The sequence below is a fragment of the Lepisma saccharinum genome, chromosome 2 (assembly GCF_977018435.1).
Source record: "Lepisma saccharinum chromosome 2, izLepSacc3.1, whole genome shotgun sequence".
Classification (NCBI taxonomy): domain Eukaryota; kingdom Metazoa; phylum Arthropoda; class Insecta; order Zygentoma; family Lepismatidae; genus Lepisma; species Lepisma saccharinum.
In genome coordinates, this window is record NC_139230.1 from 58,732,500 (window position 1) to 58,759,923 (window position 27,424).

Genomic DNA, 27,424 nt, shown 5'->3' on the forward strand with positions numbered 1-27,424 from the left:
TAACCCGTGGCTCTACAGCCCATAAGGATCTTGGCCTATCTCCCAACTGCCAGTCTCTCTCCCACAATCATACCCAGAGGCGTGGAGATATTAATCCAGTAATGGGGTGTTGTGGGGTCAGCACGTCAAACCCTCAGCCGTTTTAGAGATTTCTAAGACCGGGTTACGCTACTCACTCGTAGCTCCCCAATTTCCTCACAATGGTTGGTTGCCACCGGTGCTACACACAGGCAGAAAACCTAGAGACTGAACGTAGACGTACTCGAACCCATGGAGTCCCGCAGTAGGAGCCCACGGCCACGGAGGAAGACTTAATTGTGAAAAGTAAAGCGGAAAAATGCATTGCGTAAGTAGTACATTCTAGATATCCGTATGGAATTAATACTGCAAAATAGAGAGAAAATATGGCTCATAGATAGGCGTCGGGAGGGGTGTTGGACCATTCCGTCGACCCCCCTAGAAATTAGCATCGTTCATTTCTATTTATACACTAGGAAAAGTTTCTTTTTTTTGTATTGTCAATAACAGAAATAACATTCAGTTAGTGTTCGAGCAGAATACCCAAAGTAAAAACTGGGTTAGATAGAAATAAATTGAGTGTAAAATACAGTTTTAATGTTCTATCATTTAATCCAAGGAATAAATGGTTTTCAAAAGTCCAACAATGAGATTTTTATTTAAAAGATCACGCAACAAATTTTAGGACTAAATTCTTCTTCTAACTTTTTAAAGCTTTTTCTTGAACGGAGTGTAAAAGTTTAGAACAAAATGAGATGCCTATGATTTTCAGTACACTAACTGCGTGAAATGTATAATAGTAATAATAATAATAATGTAAACAATTGTGCTAGATATTCACTCATCTGGTGTATTGAGTAGCTTGTTTTAAAGTTGGATCGGAACCACTAGGTGTCTCCATCTGTTATCAAACACGACGTTACCTCTACTCTCAACCTCTGTTTTTAGGACGGCCACTACTTGTATTTAACTTAACTTGCACGTGGTTTATGCGACAAGCTGCAATAAGAAGTGCAGATTATTTAAGGAAATATTTTGCTTGCACATTCACTAACTTTGCATTTCATAACTTAAAAAGCAAAATTAGCTATAGACGTTCCTTGAGAGGTAGATATGCTTGCATTATAGCGGTCTCGTCAGTACAGTTTTAGCTTTCTTGGCCTGCGAACCACTTGTCTCCCTATTCTCTATACAGATGCAATTATCCTGCGATTTGGGTTATTCACCTTGGCCATAAGTTTCCACTTGATCTGCACTGCCTGCAATGCTGACTCGGAAAGTTGTAGATTTATCGTAAGGTCACACTGGATCTGGTTCCTGACGATCTTTAAATTGCCGCGTTTGACCTTTCTATGATAGTCACATTGCATCAAGAAAATAGCCAGCGAGTTGGCAGAGTTTGATGTGCAGAATGTATGGAGATTGATTGGTGTTTAAAGTCCACTCTATGCACAGTAAGGCTAATCCGGACTGGACCAACGGTTTAAGGTGACCTCCACCGGGTATCGAACCCGGGACGCCTTGATTACAAGGCGACGACCCTACCACTGCGCCATCTGGGAGGCGAATGTATGGAGATGGCCGACGAAATGCTACACTGAAAAACTCTTTGCTGAAAATATTATTGAAGAGGACGAAAGAAGAGCGTTAACAAGATTTTATTTTTAATAACAAAATTTTGTAATCAGTGCTTTGCAATTGCCCTTAATTATAAACCACAGTTTCCGGGTCCCCGATCGTGATACCATTCCGCACAATCTGGCACAAAAAAAAAACATTTGTGTTGCAATTATTTCCAGGTGAAATCCTTTATTTCCTCTACTATAGGCAGAGTTAAGGGAAAACGCTTGCATCGCCTCCTTAGCTCAGTGGTTAGAGCACTGGTCTTGTAAACCAGGGGTCGGGAGTTCGATTCTCCCAGGGGGCAGGTAAGATTTTTTACTGCATGATTAACGAAGTTTTAGTAAATAGTTCCTTAAAGCAGGTGCTAATCAAATTTTTTCCATCTAGGAGTTTTGTAAATTCTTATTTAGGGCGCGTAAGATAAAACGTATAGGGGCGGTTGATGAAATTTGTGGGGGAATGTTTGGGGTTGTTGGGGTGTGTGCCCTAAGGTATACGTGGATTACTTGATTGATTTAGGCCTCCCCCATGGCGCAGTGGTAGCGTCATTGCCTTGTAATCAAGGGGTCCCGGGTTCGATACCCGGTGGAGGCACAAGTGGTTCGGATCCCACTTTAAACTGTAGGTCCAGTCCCGATTAGCCTTACTGTGCATAAAGTGGACTTAAAACACCAACTCAACAACAACAACAACTTGATTGATTTATTTTATTTGGCTTTTTGTGCCAATTTTGGCTAATTTGCGAAGATGGGGATGAGCGATGACATGGTCAAATGGATGAATGGACACTCACAAACATCCATGCCCAGTCCAGGATTCTCTTACACGCCCTAAATAAGAATTTACAAAACTCCTAGCTGGAAAATTCTGATTAACACCTGCTTTAAGGAACTATTTACTAAAACTTCCTTAATTATGCAGAAAAAAATCTTGTTTGCCCCCTCTGAGAATCGAACTCCCGACCACTGGATTACAAGACCAGTGTTCAAACCAATTTATATATATATATATATATATATATATATATATATATATATATATATATATATATGGATAAAAGCAAGGAGGACCAAAAGGGCTAAGTAAAAATCAAAGAAGGTAAAAGGAAACACTCACCGGACAGTAGAAAAATTCAAAATTTTCGCTAACTTCGTAGCATCATCGGTGTGAGGAGAAAGTGACGGAACCGTTTCTTTTTTTAAAGGAATTCCCCTAGGCGGTAGTATCCCTGTTTTCACTATTTTCAGTTTCTCTCATTTGGACAAACACAAATACCCTTGCCTTACCCGGGACTCGAACCCGGAACCCCTGGCGTCGTAGCGCGCTATGCTAAACCACTGAGCTAAGGAGGCGATGCAAGGATTTTACCTTACCTCTGGTTATAGTAGAGGAAATAAAGGTTTTCACCCGGAAATAATTGCAACACAAATGTTTTTGTGCCAGATTGTGCGGATTGGTATAGTGAATAATATAAAGTATTAAAATCCGTCATCTTGGAAAATGGCTGCAAAAAAAATTAAAATATATAATATCTCGAAAACGGTGCATTGTATACAAAAAGTCAAGATAACCGAAATGAAAGAGCAGAAAATTTGCTAAATTACAAGGTTTTTTGTTTGATAGACCTACCATAAATCTTAATTGAATTAGAAAGAATCAAATATATTCTTTAATTTTTAGAATTGGCGTCAAAGTTGGTTACCAACACAAATAACAGTAATTATGTAAGAAACTATGCAATTTACGTCCTAGAGTCACTGAACTAAATCCATAGCTTATGATTTCCTCTAGAGATTGGTTTTTGTTTCGTGCCATTAAAGTCAGGGGTTGAGGAGATATGTAGTTTAATGCAGAGTCATGTGTTCCATACGTGTTCCATTTCACTTGCGTTTGTTGCATGTTGTTCTTGCTGTTTAAAAATGTATGCACACAGTAGCGGCGATTAGGTGTCTTAAACTGAGCGGGGGGTGGGGGGAGTTAACTTTCTACTTACTGGAATTAGAAAGAATCGTATTGAAAATGGAATTCGGGCAGATGATTTTGGGTCAAATCCACTGGTAAACAAGGCTTAGCATGACCATTGTGCGGGGACAAAAGGTGTACATGGTGGGTAGAGGGGACTGCACCCAATGCTCCCTATCCCTAATCGTCTCCACTGTCAATACATTGAACCAATACGATACGGTAAAATACGGTTCCAAACCGGTCAATTTGCCTTAGAGTCGATTGCAGAATTTCCAAAAGATCAAAAGAAGTAATGGTATTTCAAAGAGTGGCCTCTTGTGGTTCGAAAATTAAAAAAAAACTAGGATACATAGCCATTGCTAGAATAGACTACTTAGGAATACTTGTCAACACTACTTGTTTTTAAAAAAATATTTCGTAAATATATATCCCCCCCCCCCCATAAACCGAGGAATTTTTCAACTTACTTAGCACGATTGTAAGTAAACATTAGTGCTACATTTTGGTTTTGATGGACTAAGATTATTTTACGTCGTTTTTCTACCTCTATTGACTAATCGGTACGACGAAGATGAGTAATGATATGATGAAATTTACGAAGGGGGCACTCACACAGAACACCCATGACCAGGCAGGGATTTTTTATATTCACTTCGGATCAACGTATGGGGGAGGAGGAGCTCCCGGAAAAGGGATTTTTTGAGTAGATTACCCTTCTCTTCTTTTTCTAATTGTGTCCCCCACGATGGCGTAGTGGTAACGTCGTCGCCTTGTAATCAAGGTGTCCGTGGTTCGATACCACTTTAAACTGTAGGGTCCTGTCCCGATTAGCCTTTATGTAAATAAAGTGGACTTAAAAAAACTCAATCTTCTTCTTCTAATTGCATCAGAATCAAGATAGAATGTCAACATTGTACCTCCTGTGAACGACCTAGCCTTCCCATCCAAAAAGAAAACAAAACCTTGGGGTGTTGTGGTAACGTCGCCGCCTTGTATTCAAGGGGTCCTGGGTTCGATACCCGGTGGAGGCATATGGCACAGTGGTTCGGATCTACTCCCCATTAGCCTTTCTGTGCATAAAGCGGACTTAAAACAACAATTCAGCAACGAGGTGACCCAGGTTGGATATCCTGTATAGGCACATAGTGGTACGAGTCCTACTTTAAACTGTAGGTCCAGTCCCGATTAGCCTATCTTTGCAAAAAGCCGACTTGTAACTTACTCCTTAAATGAACCTGAACACTTTACAAGAAATAACTCTTATTCTATGAATTTGAAAACATTTACGTGCATTTGAAAATCTTCCAATACTCTTATTGCTTCGAAACTTGAGTACGTCATACCTTCATACGTATATAAATGAAGAAGAAAAAAATATCTTTGAAACAACGTTAGTCCCAGTCGTCCTAAAGAGGCCTTCTAAAAACGTAATATTTTATCCTGTGGTTATGGCGCCATGCACAACAAATTCATATTTTCCACTGACTTCCATTTTTCTCAGATGGTAACTGAAGACGTTAGTACTGTACGGAAAGGTAATCACATTACCAGAGGCAGCATGCAGTATTTAAATCTTTAAGCATACGCATGGACGTTGGGAGAAGAGCCGTTGTAGCTGGGGTTCCAACGTATATGATCGACTGAAATCAGGATTTCATAAGATTAGAAAGAAGACCCTTGAGATATTGCAATATCATTCAAGAGCTGTAGATTTGTTTCTGGAACTGTCATATGCATTGAAAAATGGTACAAGTTTTATGCAGTTTGATTATTATACCCAGTGGCGCAACCACAGGGGGCGCAGGGGCCATTGCTCCCCGCAACCTTATACGGAAATCAATTCTGGGAGAAGAGGGGACGGACAAGGGGAACAAACATTGAAGTAAAACGAAAGCAAGACTAGCAGATTCTAAGAGTAGCAGGACAAAAGGATACTCAAGATAGAATTAGTATTCACGTATTTGTTGCATTTTTTCTTCCAGCAGGCCAAGAACACCTTCAGAGGGGACAAAGGGGCAATTGCCACTCTCGATTTCAAATTTTATACAAATAAAAATACATTTCGATAATTTATTTTTTCTCTTCGCTCGCAATTAGGGGTGTGCGGGATCCAGAAAAGTCGGGACCGGAATCGGGAAAAAAATTGCCGTCCCGATCCCGACTTCCCGACTTTTCGAGATCCCGAGTAGGAGGGAAATATCGAATGGCCATTTTAAGAAGTCGTTCATTCTCGATGTTTTCTTCATTTTAAATGTCTTGAACGTACCGGAAATTGTTAGTTTTTGTACCAGAAATGAAAAGACAATCACTTAAGGTGAAAATTACGTGTAGAATTCGAGATTTCAAGAACTTCGGGAAATTTCGAACATTTCCCGTCCCGTCGTTGTCGCCTTGTAATCAAGGGGTCCCGGGTTCGATACCCGGTGGAGGCACATAGTGGTTCGGATCCCACTTTAAACTTTGTCGGGAAGTTGAGAATTTTTTCCGACCCAAATGTCGGGATTTAAAAAATTTCCCGTCCCGACCCAAAATATTTTGTCCCGCACACCCCTACTCACAATTCGCGATTAAAATTATCCGATATGCCATCTGGTGTAGTGTTGCCCACGAGACGAGACTTTGGCCTGTCTCGTCTCGTGGAAATGCCGTGAAATGCTGTCTCGTCTCGAAAATATTCGTTTGTCTCGGGACACATGATCAATCTCGTCTCGTCTCGAATTTTTAAAAGCCTGTTCCGTCTCGTCCCGTGGGCAACACTAATCTGGTGAGGTTTTCAGGAACCACTCCACGTAGGACACTTCGCTGCGCTTCGCCGTGTTGAAGCCGTTCAAATAATGGGGAACATGCGAAAAAGTAACGTATATTGTTCAGTTTTTTGCTCTAAATCGTTTTGTGGTTCAGGACAAGTGAAAATCTTACATGTGTTTTCCACCCCGTGGAATCAAACTAAAAGAAATGTTTAAATATATCAGTGAAAACAGAACTGATTGACAAGATTGGCATAACTGAAATGCGGCAAGGAAATTACGAAGAATGTACGAGTCTGTTCACTTTATTTTCCGAAATAATCTTTCGGACAGGGACGGCGACAGGGGTGGGCACGGGTGGGCAAGCGCCCACCCAAAAATTCCTGTGCCCACCCGATTGCCCACCCAATCAAATTCAATTAGTACACATACTTGGGGATATAGAAATGATTCAATAAATAAGTGTATTCTGGTGTTCATAACATGTACATTTTACTTGTGAATATTATCTATGCTAGAAATGTTCACATATTATCATCGTCAGAGGCCAGCATAGTCTGCCTTTTACCTACCCGCTGCCCGCTTGCACGCAAGGACAGGTATACCTGCTCGCCTGCCCACGGCAACGAGTCGACTTGCGTCTTTACCCGGGTTCTTGTTCTTCAAGGCGCTCTGCGCTTACAAGGTACCTGGGCATTCAACAAGACCCGGGCGCCTGCAAAACCTGCTGGAAGGAAACAGCCCTCCGGCAGCGTGTCGCTCCAGGTGTTTCATCACCACGTGGACAGCTTCAGCCAGTGTTGCCTACTTACGTAGCTTGTAAATCCTACGAAGTCCTAGGAGGAGCTCTCTCCTCCAAGGAGAATTTATATACTTAGCGATTTCAGTTCAGCGTAAGCAGTTTTTATCTTATTGCCAGGAAATGCACGCAATATTACAGCTTCATTTATCTAAATGAATGATCGAGCAAACAAAAATCTCCTCACTGAAAACTAATTGTTTTTCATTGCATGGTGCCTTAACCAGGCACGCAGTGGCGCAACCAGAGGGGGGCAGGGGGCATTGCTCACAACCTTAGACGGAAATTTAGTCTAGCCGAGGGGCCAGGGTGTGGGTCAAACATTAAAGTACAAGAAAAAACAGGCTAGCAGAATTTAAGAATAGCAGGGCTAAAGGGTACTCAAGATGGAATTAATTTTCATATTTTTCTTGCATTTTCCTTCCAGACGGCCAAGCGCACCTGCAGAGGGGGAATGGAGGGGTAATTGCAACCCCTTGATTTCAAATTTTATGAAAGTAGAAATATATTATAAAATATTATACAGTCTCATCAAGTTCAATGCCGTAGCAAAGGGGTAGCGGGAGACGGTCCTGAGCGCCGAACGATCTAAGTGATAAAGTTTTAAAATAGAGAATGCCATGGCGGCCCGTGATATTATTTGCTATTAATGTTGGTTTGTTACGAGTTGGATGAATTGATTATGTAATGTATTTATATAATATATATGCTTTAATGAAATTTTGAATATGTACACAATTTAGTGTTAGCATATGTATTTCTTATTTTACGTCGCTCCATGTGAAAAGAAAATATTGTAGATGGAAATTTTACATGCTATATGTATGTACATTTGGAATGCATTTATCATGCACTTTCTTTCTTTCAAAAACAGTTTGTGTGCTTGTTTTCCATTATTAGCTAATGTGAAATTGACGTGCTGAAAAAAATATTTCGAATCCTCTGTTTCAACACAAATGCGTGAGAACCGACTTCCACCCCCTTTTTGCATGATTTATGAGGATAATAATGCCTTTCATGCTACTTTTATTACTATTATTGTGATTGTTGTTGTTGGCACGTTTATCCAAGTACTTGCACCCCCCCCCAAACGAGGGTAACGGCAATGCCCCTGGCCCCTGGCTGGCTACGGCCCTGGTGTTCGCAGTAGAACAGTGTGTTGTTCGACTCGCGACCTCAGCGTCGAACGTGACATGTTTCAGTCCTGCCCTATATCACTATATATCTATACGTATATTGGTTGTTTACGACATGTACTTATGAATCCTGTGCCACGGAAAACCTATTTCAATCTGTGTGTAGTAGGGGGGGGGGGAGTAGCAACATTCGTAAATTTCATTTCATTGGCGATGTAGCTTACGAAGCTTTGAGTTCCCTTTTCTAAGTAGTGAAAATATATTGCAGTTGGCAACACTGCAGACAGGTGTGCGCCCGGTGCAGTTTCTAGTCGAAGCAACTACGTCATGCAGAGGGAGGGGCGTGCAGTTGATTGAATGAACGCACTGAGACCTACTAGGTATCTTACGACTGCGGGTACCCGGCGGGTTTTCGATACCTGCCAAGAACGATCTGGGCAGATGGTCAGTCAAGGTGCTCAAGCGAGGATGTTGCGCAGGTTGCATGGCATTTCAGGAGCGATGTCTCGCGAACGGGTCTGCTCCAGGTCTTGTGCAGGCCTCTAATCATCGTATATAAAGCCAAATTTCTCATTAGAAAGTGAAAGTAATTACTAGAGCTATTGAAACAAAAAATGTGCTCAAATTAGTACTTCCATGATTAAAAGCAGCTAGTAGGATTAGGAGGCTCAAAATTATGCAGGGTATGATCAAGATTAGATGAGAATTTGCGGTAAACTTGAGGATTGCAGCTCCGTGTTTCACTGGGAAAAACTGCTTTGAAAAGAACCACATAATGAAAAAAATAGGTACTTCGGATGTGGTAAAAAATATAATAAACCACACCATGTAACTTGGCAAGAAGTTGTAACTGAAACTGTGTAGAGAGGATTGGTGCTGTAAGCTCCGGGCCTCCACATACGTATATAAATCCCAATCTGGGTATGGTTAAAATAATCTCCAAATAAAGAAATAAAAACATCATCTTAGCGTTACTTCTCCAGCAACACAATAAATTATTTCAACTTTTTAAATTATTATTATTATTATTATTAGAATAATTTAATCAAGAAGACTTAGATGGACAGGCCATGTGACACGAATGGCAGAGGAAAGAAGAGTTTACAGGATTCTTGTTGGGAAACCTGATGGTAAGAGACCAGTAGGAAGGCCAAGACGAAGATGGAGAGATAACGTTGAGATGGACCTAAAATAAATCGGTAAGGATAGGAAAGATTGGATTGATCTTGCCCCGGATAGAAACAGATGGAAGACTTGTGTTTCTGCAGCCATAAACCTTCGGGTTTAAGTATGCTAAAGAGTATAGTATAGTTTTAATTAGCTCTGCATTGAAATTCCAGAAGTGTCCTTTTTTATTTCATTACAATTTTTATACACCTGTTATCTTCAAATATCAATATGGTATGCGAAATATCAACTTTATATTCATTCTACTAATATGAAGGAATCACAATAATCACTACAATACCGAAGTGAATACATTTTAATAAACCAGTTATGTATGGAAAAAGCTACAGAATTATTCAATTGCTAATGACTGGATTATCATATTTAGAAATCCTCTATCGACACACAAATTTGCCACACGAATCAGCCGAAAATATCGATAGAATCTGTAGATGCAGCTGAAGTAAAGAAAAAAAGTTATGTCACGAAGTATCCAGAAGACTATTTTGTTAGTTTGTTTTTAAGCCCACTTTTATGCTCAGATGGTCTAATCGGGACTAAACCTACAGTTTAACGTGTAGTCCGAACCGGTGTGCATTTTGCTTCCACCAGAAGAGTGGGGAGTCCAACACATGACCTCTTCATTGTAATGCGACAGCGTTATGCCATTGGGGAAAAAATATACAGAAAGAACTCGCACCAAACGTGTCATTTTATCACCACAGAAGATGCGTCCATTTTTAAGAGGGTGATTACCTGAGACAAATTGAGACTTCCGGAAAACAACGTCATTGTTCACGGAATTAGCTGCCTTGATCCACTAATGAAACGCTGTGCAATTGAAACTACCACCTCAACTTTCTAAGAGGTATAAACTAATGAAACTCCATTTTTCTGGTTGATTTGTTTTATTTTAAATCATTTTTCTGCTAATTTTAATAATGACGATGTTATAAGGTTCAATGGTGATTAGATGAAAGTAACGAAGGGGCGAAAACAAATACATTCTGACACTCAAAATACAAACCCTCATAAATTATTACTTTGACAGTGGTTCCAGGCTCCAGGGACTCGTTGCCCTGAAAGAATTAAGTTTCCATTTTAGTGTATTCGAAATGGTCACGCCATACAACCCAAGTCATCTATAAAAAATAGATGAAGTATTACTGGCACGGTGATCAACTTCGATGAATTCCTTGTGTTCTAAATCATTTTGTTACCTCAAAAAATATGTTCATGTAACCATACGTGTGTTGCTTCTCCCGCATTAGTAACATGAGAGTTCAGGAAACGAATAGCAACTTAGCTAATAATCTCTTCAATTCTGAACAGATTTTTCAGTCTTACTTGTTTATTACATATGAGTGATATTTTGTCAAAATAGCCCATTAGCCTAGAAATACTTCATGGACAATGAACAAAGAATTTGCTTTCTTTGCATGTTTTAAATCATTCCTAATAAGACGTTCATTTTAATCCAAACATGCAGTGGCGGCGATTAGGAGGAGCGGGAAGTGGGGGATGCAGTTCCCCCGTCACATTTTGCCACTTTTTGCCCCCGCACTATGGCCTCTTTATGCTACCAAGAAAACGTATATTGTCCTTGCCCCTCAAATGTTGGCACCCGATCGCCGCTACTACAAACATTCAGATAGATTTGTCAGTTGTGCATACCTTGTAAGCTAAGAAAAGTGATCGCCAAAGGAGTAAGAAAACTCTTCGAGTTAAAAACTCATACGATGAAAATACTATGCTCAGGAACATGTCTTCAATTACAAGAAACTTCACGATTGTCTACCATCGCACTTTCTATTACTGTCGCTCCGGCTCCCGTGGCGGAGTGGTTAGCACATCGCGCTACGACGCCAGGAGTCCTGGGCATGGATGTTTGTGAGTGAGGTCCATTCATCAATTTCATCATGTCATCACTCATCCCCATCTTCGCAAATTAGCCAAAAGTGGCACAAAAAGCGAAGTAAAATAAAGCAAATGAATCAACCAATCAAATCAATCTGTCACTGTCGCCGAATACATAAAATGAAGTATGTGCGTTGTATTTGCAACACAAGCTTAAACCTAATTCACATTTATTTCACTGTATTAACATGCATGAAATAATGTGGTTAGAATGTATGGCTACACATGCTAAACACTTCCTTGAAATAATTATGTCCATCAGAGACAAAGCGAAAGGAAATGGAACAAGATGGGAGGATAGATTAGAAAAGAATAAAGAGGAAAACAAGAAAAGGAAAGGGAAAAGAAGTAAGAGGAGAATCGGGAGTGTACGAGAGAGGGGGATCCATACGTCTTACACACACATATATACCATATATGGTCTTACATTTATACTGCCCACCCTAATCTATCAATATGGCGCTTCTGCCCACCCAGTCGAAAATTTCTGGCGCCGTCCCTGCTTTCGGAAAGATGATTTTATTGCCATGAAAGTAAGTTCTAAATTGTTCTTTATGAATATAACATTTTTTTCGAAAACAATGTATTATGTATGTAATTTGGAACAGGTGCAAGTCGATTAAGTGCGAAGATGAAAATAGTTTGAGAATTAATTAATGTCCCTAATCATAGAAGTAAGTCAGAAAAACATAATTGACATGCTAATGTTGCTGTTTCATTCAGTAAGTCAATTTTTAGTGAAGACTGAAGATAGCCTCAATGAAATTGTTGTTATTGTTATTATTATTATCATTATCCGGTGTTGTTATTAAACCAGCTTGCCTCTTTGGGGAAAAAACTGCAACGGGATGTTTACATTTATTTCCTGCCCAAGCTTTGCAATACAGGTGAATTGCTTTATTTTAAAATCATTTCTGAGAACCCCAGTTAGGCAGTTACAACCGAGGTGCAGTGCAGATGAAAGAGCACCACTTTGAAAAACCAGTGCGTATAGTATACTGTGTCATTGCTGGTATGGAAGGAACGTTTAAATTACGCGTTATATTTAAATATTGTGAATGCGATGTGAATTACAGGAACTATAACGAAGGTGAAACTGTGCTGAGAGCGAAGCATTTAATTATGATAATAAAAATAACACGGGAAACAGAGACCAAACTAATGTATACGGCGTATATTATTTTATATTATATTATCATAATTAAATGCTTCGCTCTCAGCACAGTTTCACCTTCGTTATAGTTCCTGTAATTCACATCGCATTCACAATATTTAAATATAACGCGTAATTTAAACGTTCCTTCCATACCAGCAATGACAACACGCTGATATTACGTACTACTACTGAATGTAAACAAAGATCTATCCTACGTAGAGCGGCCATATTGGAAGCGACACTAGCGCTCACGATAGATCTAAATTAAAGTGCACAAATTATTTTCACCATATTAAATCAATATTGTTTTCAATTTGCAAAAATTTGGATCTAAATATTTCTCTGATCCTGGTATCGACTTTTCGGGATCCCTCATACCTGGCTCTAAAGAGAACGTAGAGGGGAGAGGGATTCGTTGAAAAAGCAAGGGTACGCTCACTTCACTTAGTACTCTGGCAGTTTGTTTCTTTATACAGCATATTTGCAGAAGATGCAATTCAACAGAACATGCAAGCATACACTGTATAAAACACAACTTAATACTAATTTCGTTGACCGTACAGCCAACGGCAACGATAATAGTAGGCAAATTGTACATCACTGTGTTCGTTGGTACTGTTTTCCGAAACCGCAAGGTACGTACAGTTCAAGAATTGAAAAAAATCACCATTAAGCAGAGAAGAACCTCTGCTCCAGCATAAGTGCAGTCCCAGTCCCTTAAAACACATAGAGCAAACAAGAAAAGGGTACGAAAATAACATGGACAATTTGGCTACAGCAATCTTTTCCGAAAGAAAAAATACGATTCGTTCGGTTCTTACTTATGCGCACTTCACACACACACCTTTCTCTGTTAAGCCCGCCCTTCGATGCCACGGTAAATGCTTTACGTTGTTAGGTTAGGCACGTTAGGTTTAGGGCTCAGCATATATACACCTTAAATTTTGTGGCGTCACGAGTCGAAGGGCGGGGTTTGACCAAAAGAGAAGTGAGCGATAAGTGAGACCCGATTCGTTCTGTAAACGAGTCGTTCACAAGAACAAGTAGAGAATGAATCAAACAGAAGGAGAGCAGACGAAATTTGTGATTGGTTTACCTTGTGAAAGATCCTAGAAAATGAATGCAGCGGGAAGTTTGGAGTAACAAACAATTTTTACTCTGCAGATAAGCACTAAACCGTTATTGTTTCCAACAAATCTATTGACGCATTTCCTTTACATCATTAAAGTAATTAGAAAACCCGACAACAGCACGACAGAATGAAATTGAAGTGCTTTTACATTATGGTTATGTGTACATTTCTGTTGAATTGGCATGGAATACCGCTTGTGACATGGTGAGACGCTTTAATATAATAAAAAATCTCGGTAAATGTTTACTATCCTTCGGACACCTGTGGGGCTATGCGTCGATGGTTCGTGGGGCTATGCGAGAATGGTGTGTGGGGCTACGAATATTTTTTCGAAACCAATTTTTAACTATTGTAACCTATGCGTGGCCTTACCTAACCTAACCTTACCGGAAATGGTTCGTGGGGCTATGTACGAAATCTGTCCGAAGGATAGTAAACAAGTACCAAAATGTCATTGACTTTAACCTTAAATAATAAATGGACGATTATTTGGATGTAATTTTACCATTACGAGCACATAACATGACACGAATCTGTCAATTTATGACAGGTTTTTCTTCTTTCTTTTTTTTTCTTTTTCCAAAACGCTTGTTGCATAAACGGTAACAGTTCGATCTCCACCGAACGGATTTCTTCATTTTTACAGAAGAAACTGCTTACGGAAATGAATTTCTGTAGCATTGTGAAAGTTCGTGGAGACATTTTCTTCCATCGTGGAATCTGTTCGACCGGGAATTCATGTAATTTTGAAGAAAAATATCTCTCCGACGCAAAATGACCGTTGCTTGTATTTGCTTCCTCGGCATCAACCGGATGTTCCATATGTTTCATGACGTAACCTCCTGTCAGTGTTTCCAACCACGCCATTGTTTTGCAAGAAGTGAAGGTGATTTTTTTTGGTAACAGTGTGGTATAGGGAAAACACATTTCACTCGTCCATTTCGTCATTTTTTACATTTGTGCTTACCTATTATGCATTGCGAAACATTGTTTAAGGTGGGATTTCGCTTCTTTCATTAAAATAGCTTCAATTTTCCACATATCGAGTGATTATTGTCAGTTCCTCTTCTGTCAGTTCACACAATATGGCGGAGAAATCTTGACTAGCGTTGTCGATGATCAGTGGGTTTGTAGTGTTGCAACCTTTTCCACTGAAATATACCTACTTTCATGTTAACTCATTTTGTATTTTTTTCTGGGTTCGAAAACCCCACGAACCATGCACAGATAGCCCCACAAACCATGCACATGTAGCCCCACACACCATTGACGGATAGTCCCACGAACCATGCATGGATAGCCCCACAAACCAATCATAAATAGCCCCACGAAGGTTATGTTAGGCAAACATAGTTAAAATTGTCATGTTCTGGCAAAACAATGGCGAGTTTGGAAACTCTCACCGGGGTTACGTCATAGAATGCACAGAACATTTGGTTCACATAGTCGAACGTAATGGAGGCAAGAGCATTTGTGCATCAGAGAGAGACATTAATTTTGAAAAATACATGATTTCCCAGCCGAATAAGTTGATCGACGGGAGAAAACACTTCCCCGAGCTTTCAAAAGTCTACAGAAACTCAGTTCCGTAAGTAGCTTCTCCTGTAAATTTGAAGAAATGTGTTTTCCCTATATCATACTGTTATCTTTTTTAAAGCTGCATCGCATTGTTTTACGAACAAAATTTTAACTATGCTTGCCTAACCTAACTGAACCTAACCTAACCTTGCCAGAAATGGTTCGTGGGGCTATCCGTAAATGGTTTTTGTGGCTATCCGTAAATGGTTTTTGTGGCTATCCGTAAATGGTTTTCATGGCTATCCGTGAATGTTTTTTGGGGCTTTCCGTGAATGGTGTTTGAGGCTATCCATCAATGGTTTGTGGGGCTATTCAGGTATTTTTCGGTTACGAAGGTTGGAAACACTGCATACCCACATGATCCACGATGCAACTCAAGCTGTGCCCACCATATTGTGTGTTACAGAAGCTAAAAAAGGAAGCACAATAATTACTGTTAATGTGAAAAATTGAAATTATTTTCGTGAAAAAAGCAAAATGCCACCTTAAAGAATCTTTTGCAATGCAGAATAGGTAAGTACGAATGTTAAAAATGACAAAATAAACAAGTGAGAGGTGTTCGGTGGAGCGAACTGGTACCTATACCGCATAAACTACATATGTACTGACCAGCACATACTAATAATGTGTTAAATTCACATAAAATTTATTCTAACCTATCATTCCTTAAGTGCTATTTTACACATAAAAAATAGTTGTGTAAACATGTTAAACATGAACCTCGCAAGCATTGATTGATTGAGATGGCAATACGGATCAAGATCCAAGTGCATAATTCCGAATTCATCATGGTGAACAGGCATTTTTTATATGGTTCTATTTCTAATTGTCTGTTAACAAACATTTCAGTGTCTTGGTGATTACTTACTGTGCATCTTCTGGAGAACGATTTTCCTCTTAAATATATCCCTATGTGATTCTTTGTGTGCGAGCAGCCATTTGTTTACTGTCGTCTTGGATAGAGAATGCTGCTTCTATCTACTTCATTTGTGTGGGGTACAAAGGGGTATTTCATTGCTAATGATTTAGTTGTTAGGTGGGACAGGTTTGGTGCTCTTAACATTAAAATAATGAACCTAAATGCTTTAAACACCTGATCATATAATATCAGGCCTCAACCAAGAGAAAGCCCTCCTCGATGGCACACTGGTAGCTTTGTCGCCTTGTAATCAAGGGTCCCGGTGGAAGCACATATTGCTTCCGATCCCACTTTAAACTGTAGGACCAGTCCTGATTAGCCTTACTGTGCATAAAGTGGATTTAAGATACCAACACTCTCTCTCAACCAAAAAAATCCTCACATGAAAATCCTCAAAAACTTGTGTCCAAGTTGACCGGAAATCAAGAACGCCAGTGCAGGCAAGCTACATTTCAAATCATAATTTATCTTACTCCCATAATGGTTTCCAGTATTCTAAAGCACTTCCTACTCCTATAAACCTTGTGAAAAATCATTAAACATTCAGAACTGTTACTGGTGGGGGCATAATGTGAAATAAACCATCACATTGATAGTGTAGTGGAAATGCTGTTGCTATGTAATCAAGGGGTCCGGGTCCAATCCCCGGTGGAGGCACATTGGAACTGTAATTCAGATCCCATTTTTAGCTGTAGATCCAATCCTGATGAGCCTGTCTGAGCATGTAGTGGACTTAAATCACGCTTAACATTTTAATTTAATTTAATACCATCATATATAATTGTAGGACTAGGATTGTTGTACAGCAGTATTACTACAGTGCCTAGAATAACGTAGTGTGGAAAACGGCATGGTTCTGCGCTCTCTGGCTGGTTCCACTCGAAAATGATCCGCTAGAGGTGCTGGTGTTGACCCCGGTGCTTGGTGTTCGACTGCTTATAATGGAAGTAAATGGAGTTTTCGCTGCAACATCTGATTCTTTTACATGAAGCATTTCTATGAATGTGATAATTGCTATGATATTTGGTACAGTGGTCGCGAAGATATTAACGAACATTCTAGACAGTCGACCACGTCTGTATTTTTGATATTTACTGTCTCTTTTCTTCCGCTTTAAACTAATCACGGCGATGATGATAATGATGATTGCATGAAACGACAATGGGAACCCCACAAAACTTTCTTAGTGTCATCGACATGAGTGTAAGGCAACTTTCAAACCAATGGGACAAGCGACACGGGATGTTCACACTGTCACACTAGTGACACACACTTCCAGAATGTAAAATAGCATTCATTGCACATGAGGGTCCAAACAGCAAACGACACGTTCATATGGTGTATTCGCGTGCTACTTGTTACTTCGGTCGGAAAGCTCCTTAAAGGAAGGGTGCTGAGACCGAAGTGACGTGCTACAGGGGGAGTTCCCAACTAAGTGACAAGCGACATGGTGCCTTCAGTCTATTAGCAAGCGTTGCTTGTGAACAATAGATAGGCGACAAGATAAACCGCACCTTACCACAACAGATCTAGGGGACATGATAAGCCACCCATGTCACTTCTGCGTCGCTCAAACTGGGCCATTTCCTCAATAGCTTGCAACATGTTGCCGTGGTTTGTTGTTCGCGCATGCGCGATGCAATGAGTGTCTTGCTTTAGTGAGATTGCGCACCAAAGCGACAAGCGGCACGCGACACTTATCGCTTGAGGATTTCACCAACCGAACGCTGGCCTGTGCTTCCCGTCATGCCACTACGATGTGAGATGTTGCTCTTGATTGGCTCGTTTCCAAGCAACATGTGTCACTTTGGTATGAAAGTTGCCTTGGACCGTATGACCCGTGTCGCTTTGGTGTGAAATCCTCGTATCGTTTGTCGCGTGTCGCTTTGGTGTAAAATCTCCTTGAGGAAACAGTGCAGTCAGAGCTTTTGTCCCTACAGTTCGAAAGGCTGCATTGATTTCCGACTGCTCGCTTTCAAGCGACATTTGTGGTTTGTCGCCTCGGTATGAAATATCTCTCAGGATACTGTTTATATTCTAATAACACAGTCCAAGACCTGACGTCCGGAATCACATTGCGATGTTTCTTTTTGTGTTACGCATGCTATTTATTTATTAATTTTATTTTACTTTTGTTTCCAAATTAATGCCATTTCGTGACTGCAAATCACTCCACAAATATAACTGTTTCCATCAATTCACTTACCGCCATTCTAGAGAAACAAATCTACACAATATATTCCAAAAACTAACTAAGCCGCATTACTTTCATAACAAAATTAGCACCTGGGTCGATCGCACTGCCATCTACTTGTCGTCGTCTCGGGGAACCAGTTTCCTAGGTCGTTTTCCACACTACGTTATTCAAGGTGCTGTAGTATTACTTTCAATTACTGTGAAGCATGTTATTTTAGGGGGACTTTCAGATCGAAATGATACAGGACAAGCAACATGTGGCACACATTGCTTGGAAACAAACCTCTGTAATAAATGCAAGATTTTCAAACTGAAGCGACATGACAAGCTGCACATGCTGCCAAGACTGAGCCATTTTTTTTTTTAATATTATGCATCGTGTCACCTCAGTCTGTTGTCTGCACATGCACAGTGACTGCTTGCTTATAGACTGATGGGCCAATGCCAGTCATTTTGGTCTGAAAGCTCCCTAATTGGTTGACTTTATGACTCACCATCTAAGTTTCCTGATTTGAATTTCAGTCTGAGCATGGGTGTTATTTGTGAGTTTCCCTTCATCGAATTCATCACTCATCCTCATCATTGCAAGTGTCAGAAGCCAGAGTTGGTTTAGAGCAACGGATTGCGATGAAACTTGGTATATATTCTATGGGGAAGTGAATGCTGAAAAAAAAAATCACCACCATGTCAAAATGTTGCACTGAAATCTGGTGTACAATAAAAAAAGCATCCATGGATATGCTTCGTCCTACCGATCACACTGCCTTATGCTTCCAAAGGCCCATTCACGTTGACAGGGTGCATATTTAACACTGCCGTTCCAACATAAATTCAAATTACTCATTGTTGTTACTTCAGCGCCAGATTTCAAATTGGTGGTGAAAATTTGAACTATTTTTTTTCATCAGCATTTGCTTCTCCATGGCCTCTGTACCACGTTTCACAGCGATCCATTGCTTTGACGGAACTCCAAAGGGCTCTGAGTAGAGGAAATTTAATTCTAAGTGCCATATTTGCACCTGGTGGTGAAACTTTTTGTTTTTTGTCTGCATTCACATTCCCATGGTCTCCATAGTGTCTACACCAAGTTTCAGCACAATCCGTTGCTTTGAACAGCCGTATGGCAGAAAAGGGTTCAAATCTGTTTAATTGGCAGGCATGGATGTTCGTTATCAATGAACACTGAAAAAGAAACCTGAAACATATTTACCAAAAAAACGTCAAACATGAGGGAGCAATACTTGCGGAGAGCGGTCCTGCGATCGGCCAACAACTGAGGACGATTACATCCCACAATTATCGGTCTAGACTCAAGCCATCTGTAATTAATTTCTATGCTACAAATGAAAGAATCAGGACACTTTAATTAGATAGTAGAAGCCATTTATTGCACTATAACATACATATGATGCTTACCTCCCATTACACACTCGCCTGCTCAACAAGCGAGCATTGCTGCGCACTAACCCAGTTAGCACTGGTTAAAAACAAGTGAACTTCGGGATGCGTGGAGCGTCATATAAGCAAGAAGCACTGGTCTTTACAACTATATACTGTTTACACTCAAAGCACTTTTTAAAGTACTACATACTAACTTCGGAGCACTGATGAATAAAATGTTCAAGTACGAAGAAGTAAAACTGTTTCCCTCTAATCAATCAGAGGGCTGGATATGAACTGTGTTTGGAGTACCGTCTTTCACCCCCGAGTCTCTGAATAGTGCTGCTTCAGGGGGAACTGTCCTTCTTTCCTATTGGTCTGCGAGCTTTAGTCCCGCCCACGTGTGGCTGCGTGTTTACACAGGGGAAGGATGGGATTTTCCTAGCATCTGCACGAAAACACACCAACCCCTTGAACTTGGGGGTGATTTGCGGAGTTAAAAGTATCTGGTTCAATCATTTTAAACTTCTCTTAAATTTGTTGCGAACATATCACTTCTGACATTTTTGTTTAGTTATGGCTTTCCTGGGTGGCTCAAGGTCTTGACCGTGATGACATATATTGCCCACATCTTGTAGGAAGGTTATAGTTCAAATTTCCGTATCCTTCATGCTGTCCTGAATCTGTCTGGATGGTAGTCAGGCTGGCTGCAGTTCTAAAGTTATGATACTGGCTCTGGTTCTTTTGGATGTCTGGATGCTAGTTTGTTGACACCTAGGCAGGTGGCTTGCTTCATGAGAACAGAAGGTTCATTGTTTTCTGGGTCCATTCGGAAAAACAAGGGACATGTTCCAGCAGGGGTTGACATGCCTTTAAATTTTAAATATCTGGAACGCCGTGATTAGTGGTACTTCTCTGTTGGCCACCTGCATTTCCAAATTTGGACCATCCGCAGAGTATGAAAGTTTATGATGACAGGAGCCCAAATGGAAACTGGAGGAAGATCAGAGTTCAGAGTGAGACCACACTGGTTTCCATCTCATAGTAAGGGCTCATTAATTAACTGGATACCTGGCTCCGTGGGAAGAATGTTTGCCGGATAGAGTCAGATGCTTCATTTTTCGGAGAGTGAAAAATCTTGGGCCAGACCGTAATTGCACATCGATCATACCCACTGAGTAGGGCAACTTTAATTGTGACCACCAAGTATGGGATTCATTCCAGGCATGTTCGGCTATTTTTGATCTTTCTATTTCTGCTTTTTATGTGTTTTTTCCTCTTGTTTTCAACTACCCAGCTAGTGTTGGAATGGGTAAAAGCAGAAATACTAGAAAAAAGACAATGTCTAATTAACATTGCATTCTAATAGCTACAAGTGTTTTCTGTGGAAGATTTTGGATTTTGACAAAACAGCTGCCTTGCTGCTGTGCAAATGAATGATTTTCTGCAGTCTTCATACACCATAAAAGCATACACCCATTGATATACCAGGAAAAGTCATGGTTACTTTGCTTTTCTCCTTTTGCCTCTTCTGAAATTGTTGGTCTCAGTGCTGGATGCTGTCATGGGTGGAGTGAGTTCTGCCACATTCTATCTGAAAATGATATTGCTCTTGCCTGACCTATTTTATTTCAGTGAGCTTCAAAATTAAATATGCCGTCTCCTGTGGATTCCATATGGGTAATTCCATGTCAAATCAACCAGTGCATAAACCTTTGATGTCATGGATTTGGCTAAATTTTGTTATACTAATTTCTAATCAACCGAAATATAGAAAATATTTTTTTATTATTTTTCATGTTGCCGGTTTTTAAGTTATTGAAATTTGAATTTTAAAAAAAAAAATCCCCAAAACCGCTCACCACTGAAACTTTAAATACAATTTGCAAGAGACTTGTTTCAACTACAGGGCTAGGTATGGTCTTATTTTAAAGTTTATGAAGAGGGCTTTCATTTGATATACAACATGCTTGGTTTTTGCGAAAAACAAATTTTGAAAGTGTTTTCAAAATTTTATTTTACAATTTCCAAAACACGAAATTTTCAAAAATTTTCAAAACTTTTACACATATTGGTACACATCTATGACCCCCATGTTAGCCAAATTGCACTCATATATTGGAATATATCTTATTCGTATACCCTCAAGTTAATAACTTGCATTATTATATTATTATTATATTATTCACATATTTTTGCAACATTAATTCAGATTTTATAGGCTAAGAATTATCCTATATAGTTTATGCAATGTTTTCATTATTTGTCAAATCCAAGATGGCTAGGATTATTTCTATCTTTCACACAGAAGTTGTTGTTTTAGCACATATTATATGGATTTCTTCCTAATACCGATATTTCACAACAATAGAAAAGATTGAAGTTATTTAGTCTTCGTTATAAATCCGTTAACTAAATCTTTATTTAATCATTTCATGTGCAAGGGCAAATATGAATTATTTTATAAAATCAGTTTCTTTATTTCTACCAAGTTTAATATTGTAACATGAAAGCACAGCAATTCTCCCTTGCTTTCAACAATATAGCATTATCCTATTGGTTGTTTATTTTAGGAGTGGGGAATGACGCTATGTGTAAATGGTGATGTCAAAACTTCCATGTTGGCATTCTTAATTGTTGCCAACCATAACCAAAGCTTACTATTGCTAATTAGCATTGATCTGTCATATAAATTATCAGTGTTTCGTGTGTTATTTTTATGGTATGAGTTTGTAGCATTTTAAGAAAGAACAAACTGTTATGCTTTGGCTCATGCATGAGGTAAGCAGCTGAGGTCTTGCTGTAAATGATAAAGGTGGTGCGTGGATTCTGTCATGACAATTTTTTACTAATCACTGCCTTTGAGCGAGCAGGATCCAATATATAATTTTTTTTTTTTGTGATTATAAGTATGTCATGCATGCGATATGGCATTAAAGATTTGTTGGACAATTCAATCTTGAAATAATTGAATTTTATTTTGCTGTGGTGTGTTGCAATTCAGTGCTTACCTTCCTGGAGCAATGGGGATCATCTTAACCCAAATCCCTGGGTGAGAAATGATGCTTCCAACTGTCTAGCCAGAGCAAGGAGCAGGGTGTTGCCAATTTGAATCTCCATAACCTGGAGTTGAGATTGCGGTGACATGTTGAAACTAAATTCATAATAATTAATGATTTGCAAAATTTCTCATCTTGAGAAGCTTGTCCACGGAGTGGACATGTGATCTCAACAAAGTTCAGATATCAGAACATAATCCCAAATATATCATACAAAAGGAAAGACAAGCACCTCCAACTGTCCCTTGAAATCACAACGGCTTCCATTCCCTCCAATTCCCTGATGTGGAGTGAACAGTGTTTCACTTTGTGGATTTTTATGGGAACATTTTACCAGTGTCCATGGAGTGGACATTTCCCCCTGCGACATTATATTTTGATATTTTACCCAACCAAGATTTTCATAAAATTAATTTTTTGACGTTCATAGGAGATTCTAAGGTGATTAATTAGTTTATTGCAATATATTAAAGCTTAACTTGTCTATAATAAAAGCTACATCCAGAAACTTTGATTGCGGACAGTCTACATATTCTGTGTAAAATTCTGAAAAGAGGAAAAGTTATTTCTGGAAGAAATAAAGCTGATGAATCTTGCAACTAATGACTAAATTAACTCCTACTAAAAAGAACGTATAAATATTTTTTATGACTACCAACAAGGTTTTTAACACTTTTTTTTAGAATGACCCATATATACCTTGACAAGGTGCATTTCCTGCTATGCAATTTCAAGGGTGAAAAGAATATTCATAAATGTGCAATTATCTGTGTGTCTAGCATCTGTCCAATTTGTCGTATCCCAAAGCACTTTAGGGCCTCCCTGATGACATAGGTGGTAACATCATCCCTTGTAATTAAGGGGTCCTGGGTTTGATACTGGTGGAGGCACATAGTGGTTCAGATCCCACTTTGAACTGTAGGTCCAGTCCTGATTAGCCTATTTGTGCATAAAGTCACCTCCACCTTCGGCCCTGATCAAGAAAGTGTGGGACCCTAACCCCACACCCCTACATGCCTTCATGGCATGGTGCATAGCACAGGGGAGCACTTTACCTTCTTCTTCATTTTCAAAAGGCACAAAACTCTGTTAGTATTCTGTACATGTATGCATGTAATAATTTCACACAAAGTGCAACAGGAATGTCTACTTGAAGATATAATGTATTGTATTCACACCCTTTTCTCTTTGTCCCCCTACTTTATTTGCATTAAAGCACTTGGTACTTTAATCAGTGGCGAAGAGTTGCTAGCAGGGTAGGCACAAAATTAATATCCATTACTTGCTTAAATCTATAAAAAGAATGGTAGGGGGCTATGTCATGGAGAGTGGTTTAATGTCTCTCCAGGCCGCTTCTTTACTCGCCAGTGGCGTGACGTTTTCAAAAGTGTGGTTACTAGCCATCAGTATGATAATTATGTCTTAGACGTTCTCCTCCCGCCTACCAGATGTCATCGATCTAGATATTTGTTCATTTCGTTTTTTTTTTGTTTGTATTTTTTTCAACCCCTGATTTATGCACGCACCTCCAGAAAGAACTACCAATCGTGAGACATTGCGAAAATCCAACAAATAGTGCTCGAGCCCTGTTGTCAATTCTTCATCACTTTTTTCTAAATGTATTTATTTATTTTGCAATGAGGTGAAAAGGGCTAGAAGAACCCCATAATTTTCGGGTCAGTAAGGTGTTTGCGGTGAGGAGATGACAGAATTCCGCACTTTCAGCGACTGTCAGTTTGGTACGTTCTACTGTTTCCAACTTAGTTTCTTTTAGCAAAGACTTCCTCGCACTGAGGAAAACACCATCGTTATCTGTTGTCTAACTAAAGGAATGATTGTAGTTAATTCCAGTCTTGGCTTTCTAGATAAATGAATTTCTGACACCTATATGAGCAAGTAAACATAATTTAAATTTTGGATATTTTCATCTCATTTGTTCTTCTGTATGTTAATCGTGACGATGAGAATGTATGGAGAATGAATTAAAGAGGATCAGGAAACATTGACATGACCACAATTAGGTAGGTCACCTGGCTTCGTAACGTGTTAGGATAACCACTACGGAGCTTTCAAGAAAAAACATACGTAAAGGTGACCTATCTCACTCAGTGTGAATACTTCACATCCTAGTTTGTTCTACCCAGGGAGGTGCAGTCTGGCGTTCGGAAAAGTTCGGAACCATTCGTAAACCTCCACGGATGACGTCAGACACAGGACATGTCAAAGACGAGCACAAGCAACGGCATAGGAATTCATATATACTTCTTCCGTGTTTTTGGAAATAAATTTGTCTTAAAAATCGATTGAATGTTCTAGCGTGTGTGTGTAAGTAAATGTATATGTATATAAGTGGCCGCGGTGGCTCAGTCGGTAACGCGTCTGACTACCATGCTCAAGGTCCCGGGTTCGATCCCCGGCCGGTTCAAATCCGGGAACTTTTCTAACGGTGGAAGCGGCCCCGGCGCCTACCCAGCGTCGAATAACATGGGTACCTGGGGGAAACCCTGGGGGGTAAAGGCGGTCAGGGGCGTGATGCTGATCACATCACCCCCACTCACGACCGGATCAAGAAAGTGTGGGGCGTTACCCCCACACCCCCTATACGCCTTCATGGCGTGGTGCTATGCACAGGGGAACACTTTACCTTTTTTTTTTTTTTTTTTTATATGTATAGAGCAGACTATATCTAGTAAACTGTGTCGCCGAAGGTTAACTATCAATATAATTAACATGTAATGAAAAGCGGGAAAGCCGGCTCGGGGGTGGAGCAGAGGTCTATTCAGAATTTTCTCTTTTAGGGGTGTAAGTTCGTGTTTATGGGGGTGAAAAGGTATACTTAGAGCCAAAATAACCACAAAGTTGTCCTTTTTTAAAAACTGTGTGGAGTGTTAGGGCGAAGTTAGTGAATAAATCACTGGGGCCGAGACATTACAATATCAAAATACCAAAATGTAAATACAAATGAAAGAAAATATACTACCATGCACAAGTTAAAATTAATTGATAAATGTAACTTACCATGTCCAGGAAAGAAGCATTAACAAAACGCCAGGAAATACACAAAAAGCACACACACTGCACTGCGCACATGTAGCAAACATAAATAATCCAAACACTATTGTTATTTCACTTCACACTCTGTTCACGCTTCATTTCAGAGTCTGGATAGATGGCTTTTTATATCCCGTGAAGTGTCAACACACACAAAATATTGAGTACTTGTTTCTCATTTTTTCTCAAAGTCAAATATACATTAATGTAAATTAGATCACAAGTTCCCGCTCCAAAGTTAGTCATGCCTGACTACAGGTTGGCATTAATTAGATAACAACCATTTTTTACCTTTCTTGAGCAGACTTCGATTGTGTTTAATTTTCGAATTTAAATGCCTGATACGAATGTATGTCCGAGTTTTGACGAATAAATCTATAATTTCCTTCTTTATCATAGCAAACCTGAAAAGTAATAATTTCCTCATTGCTTTCATTACTCCACGTTCCCTGCTTAAATCACCAGGAGGATTGTATAAACAAAATGCATTTTCCATTAGTTCAATGATTTGGAAAAATTCTTCAGTTGGTTTATATAGTCCACCACGCGACACTATGTCAACCCATTTTTTCTCTTTTTGACGAACGGGAGGAAGACTGTCCGTACGAGAACCCAAATCTTTATCTAAATGCCGACACTTTTGCGCAATGAAACCTGCGATATAATATAAACCTTCCTTGGAACAGTCGTGGGCTTCGTTGTCACTGCACTCTGTTGGAAACTGGAGTTCGCTGCCATCGGTGTTATCCTTCGTCTGTGATTCGCCTTCCTCTTTGTCAAGTAAAAGGTCAGACACCATCGTACTAAAAACACCATTGTATGTCCTACTGTGTAATTCATCATTCTCGCACTAATCCCTGGTTGGCATTTTAGGGGAAGTTGTCCTATATTCACTCCTAACAACAGCAGCCTAAGTCGGTTTTTAAATTCTGTAGGGAGAGGGTGATCATAGAAACCTCCCATGCCACGAAGACGCGAGAAAAGATTTTCAATTACATCCTGATTCAACCTTGCAGTCAGTAAAAAATTAATATTGTGTTTCTGTTTCATATCCTGATAGAGCCCAAATAATGCGTTGATAGATTGTATCATTCCTTGCTGAAAAGGCAACAATTTTCCATGTCCTTTCACGCGAACACTTTCGATGACCTGCTTCATTTCATTTAACACCTTGGTTTGATGTCCGAGATGCACTCCAAAAGCACTTTTTAATTTAACATCAAAATTCTCTTTAACATACGAATTCATTATGTCAAACCAGTTGTTAATTAATGCGAAAAATTCTGCACTTTCAACTTCATTTGGGAATAAATAACATATAGCACTGCTTGTCCTTCTAGAAAATAACTGAGCGGCATAGAATACTCTTTGTCTCTCGCGACCTGATACGCAAATGTGTGCATCCGTTATCGATAAAGGCAAATGAAGTTCACTTTCATTTTTATCTAACACTGACTGTATGACTTTTTTTGTTACGACATTCTGCGATGGCAAGACTAAACCTTTATCAATAAAATGGTTTCTTAGCAATTTAAGCATGTGTGGAGTATCTGCAAATACCCAAATGTTCCGTCCCTTATC

The 27,424-nt window shown here is 39.6% G+C and overlaps 1 protein-coding gene and 1 non-coding gene across 17 annotated transcripts in view; both read left to right on the forward strand.

The window, feature by feature from the left end:
- The window catches only part of bt (projectin protein bent), a 486,238-nt gene that overhangs the window by 51,410 nt on the left and 407,404 nt on the right, over positions 1–27,424 (forward strand). The gene's annotated exons all lie outside the window — the stretch shown is intronic.
- On the forward strand, positions 1,873–1,945 carry TRNAT-UGU (transfer RNA threonine (anticodon UGU)). Its single transcript has one exon. It is a non-coding gene; the product is annotated as a tRNA-Thr (tRNA).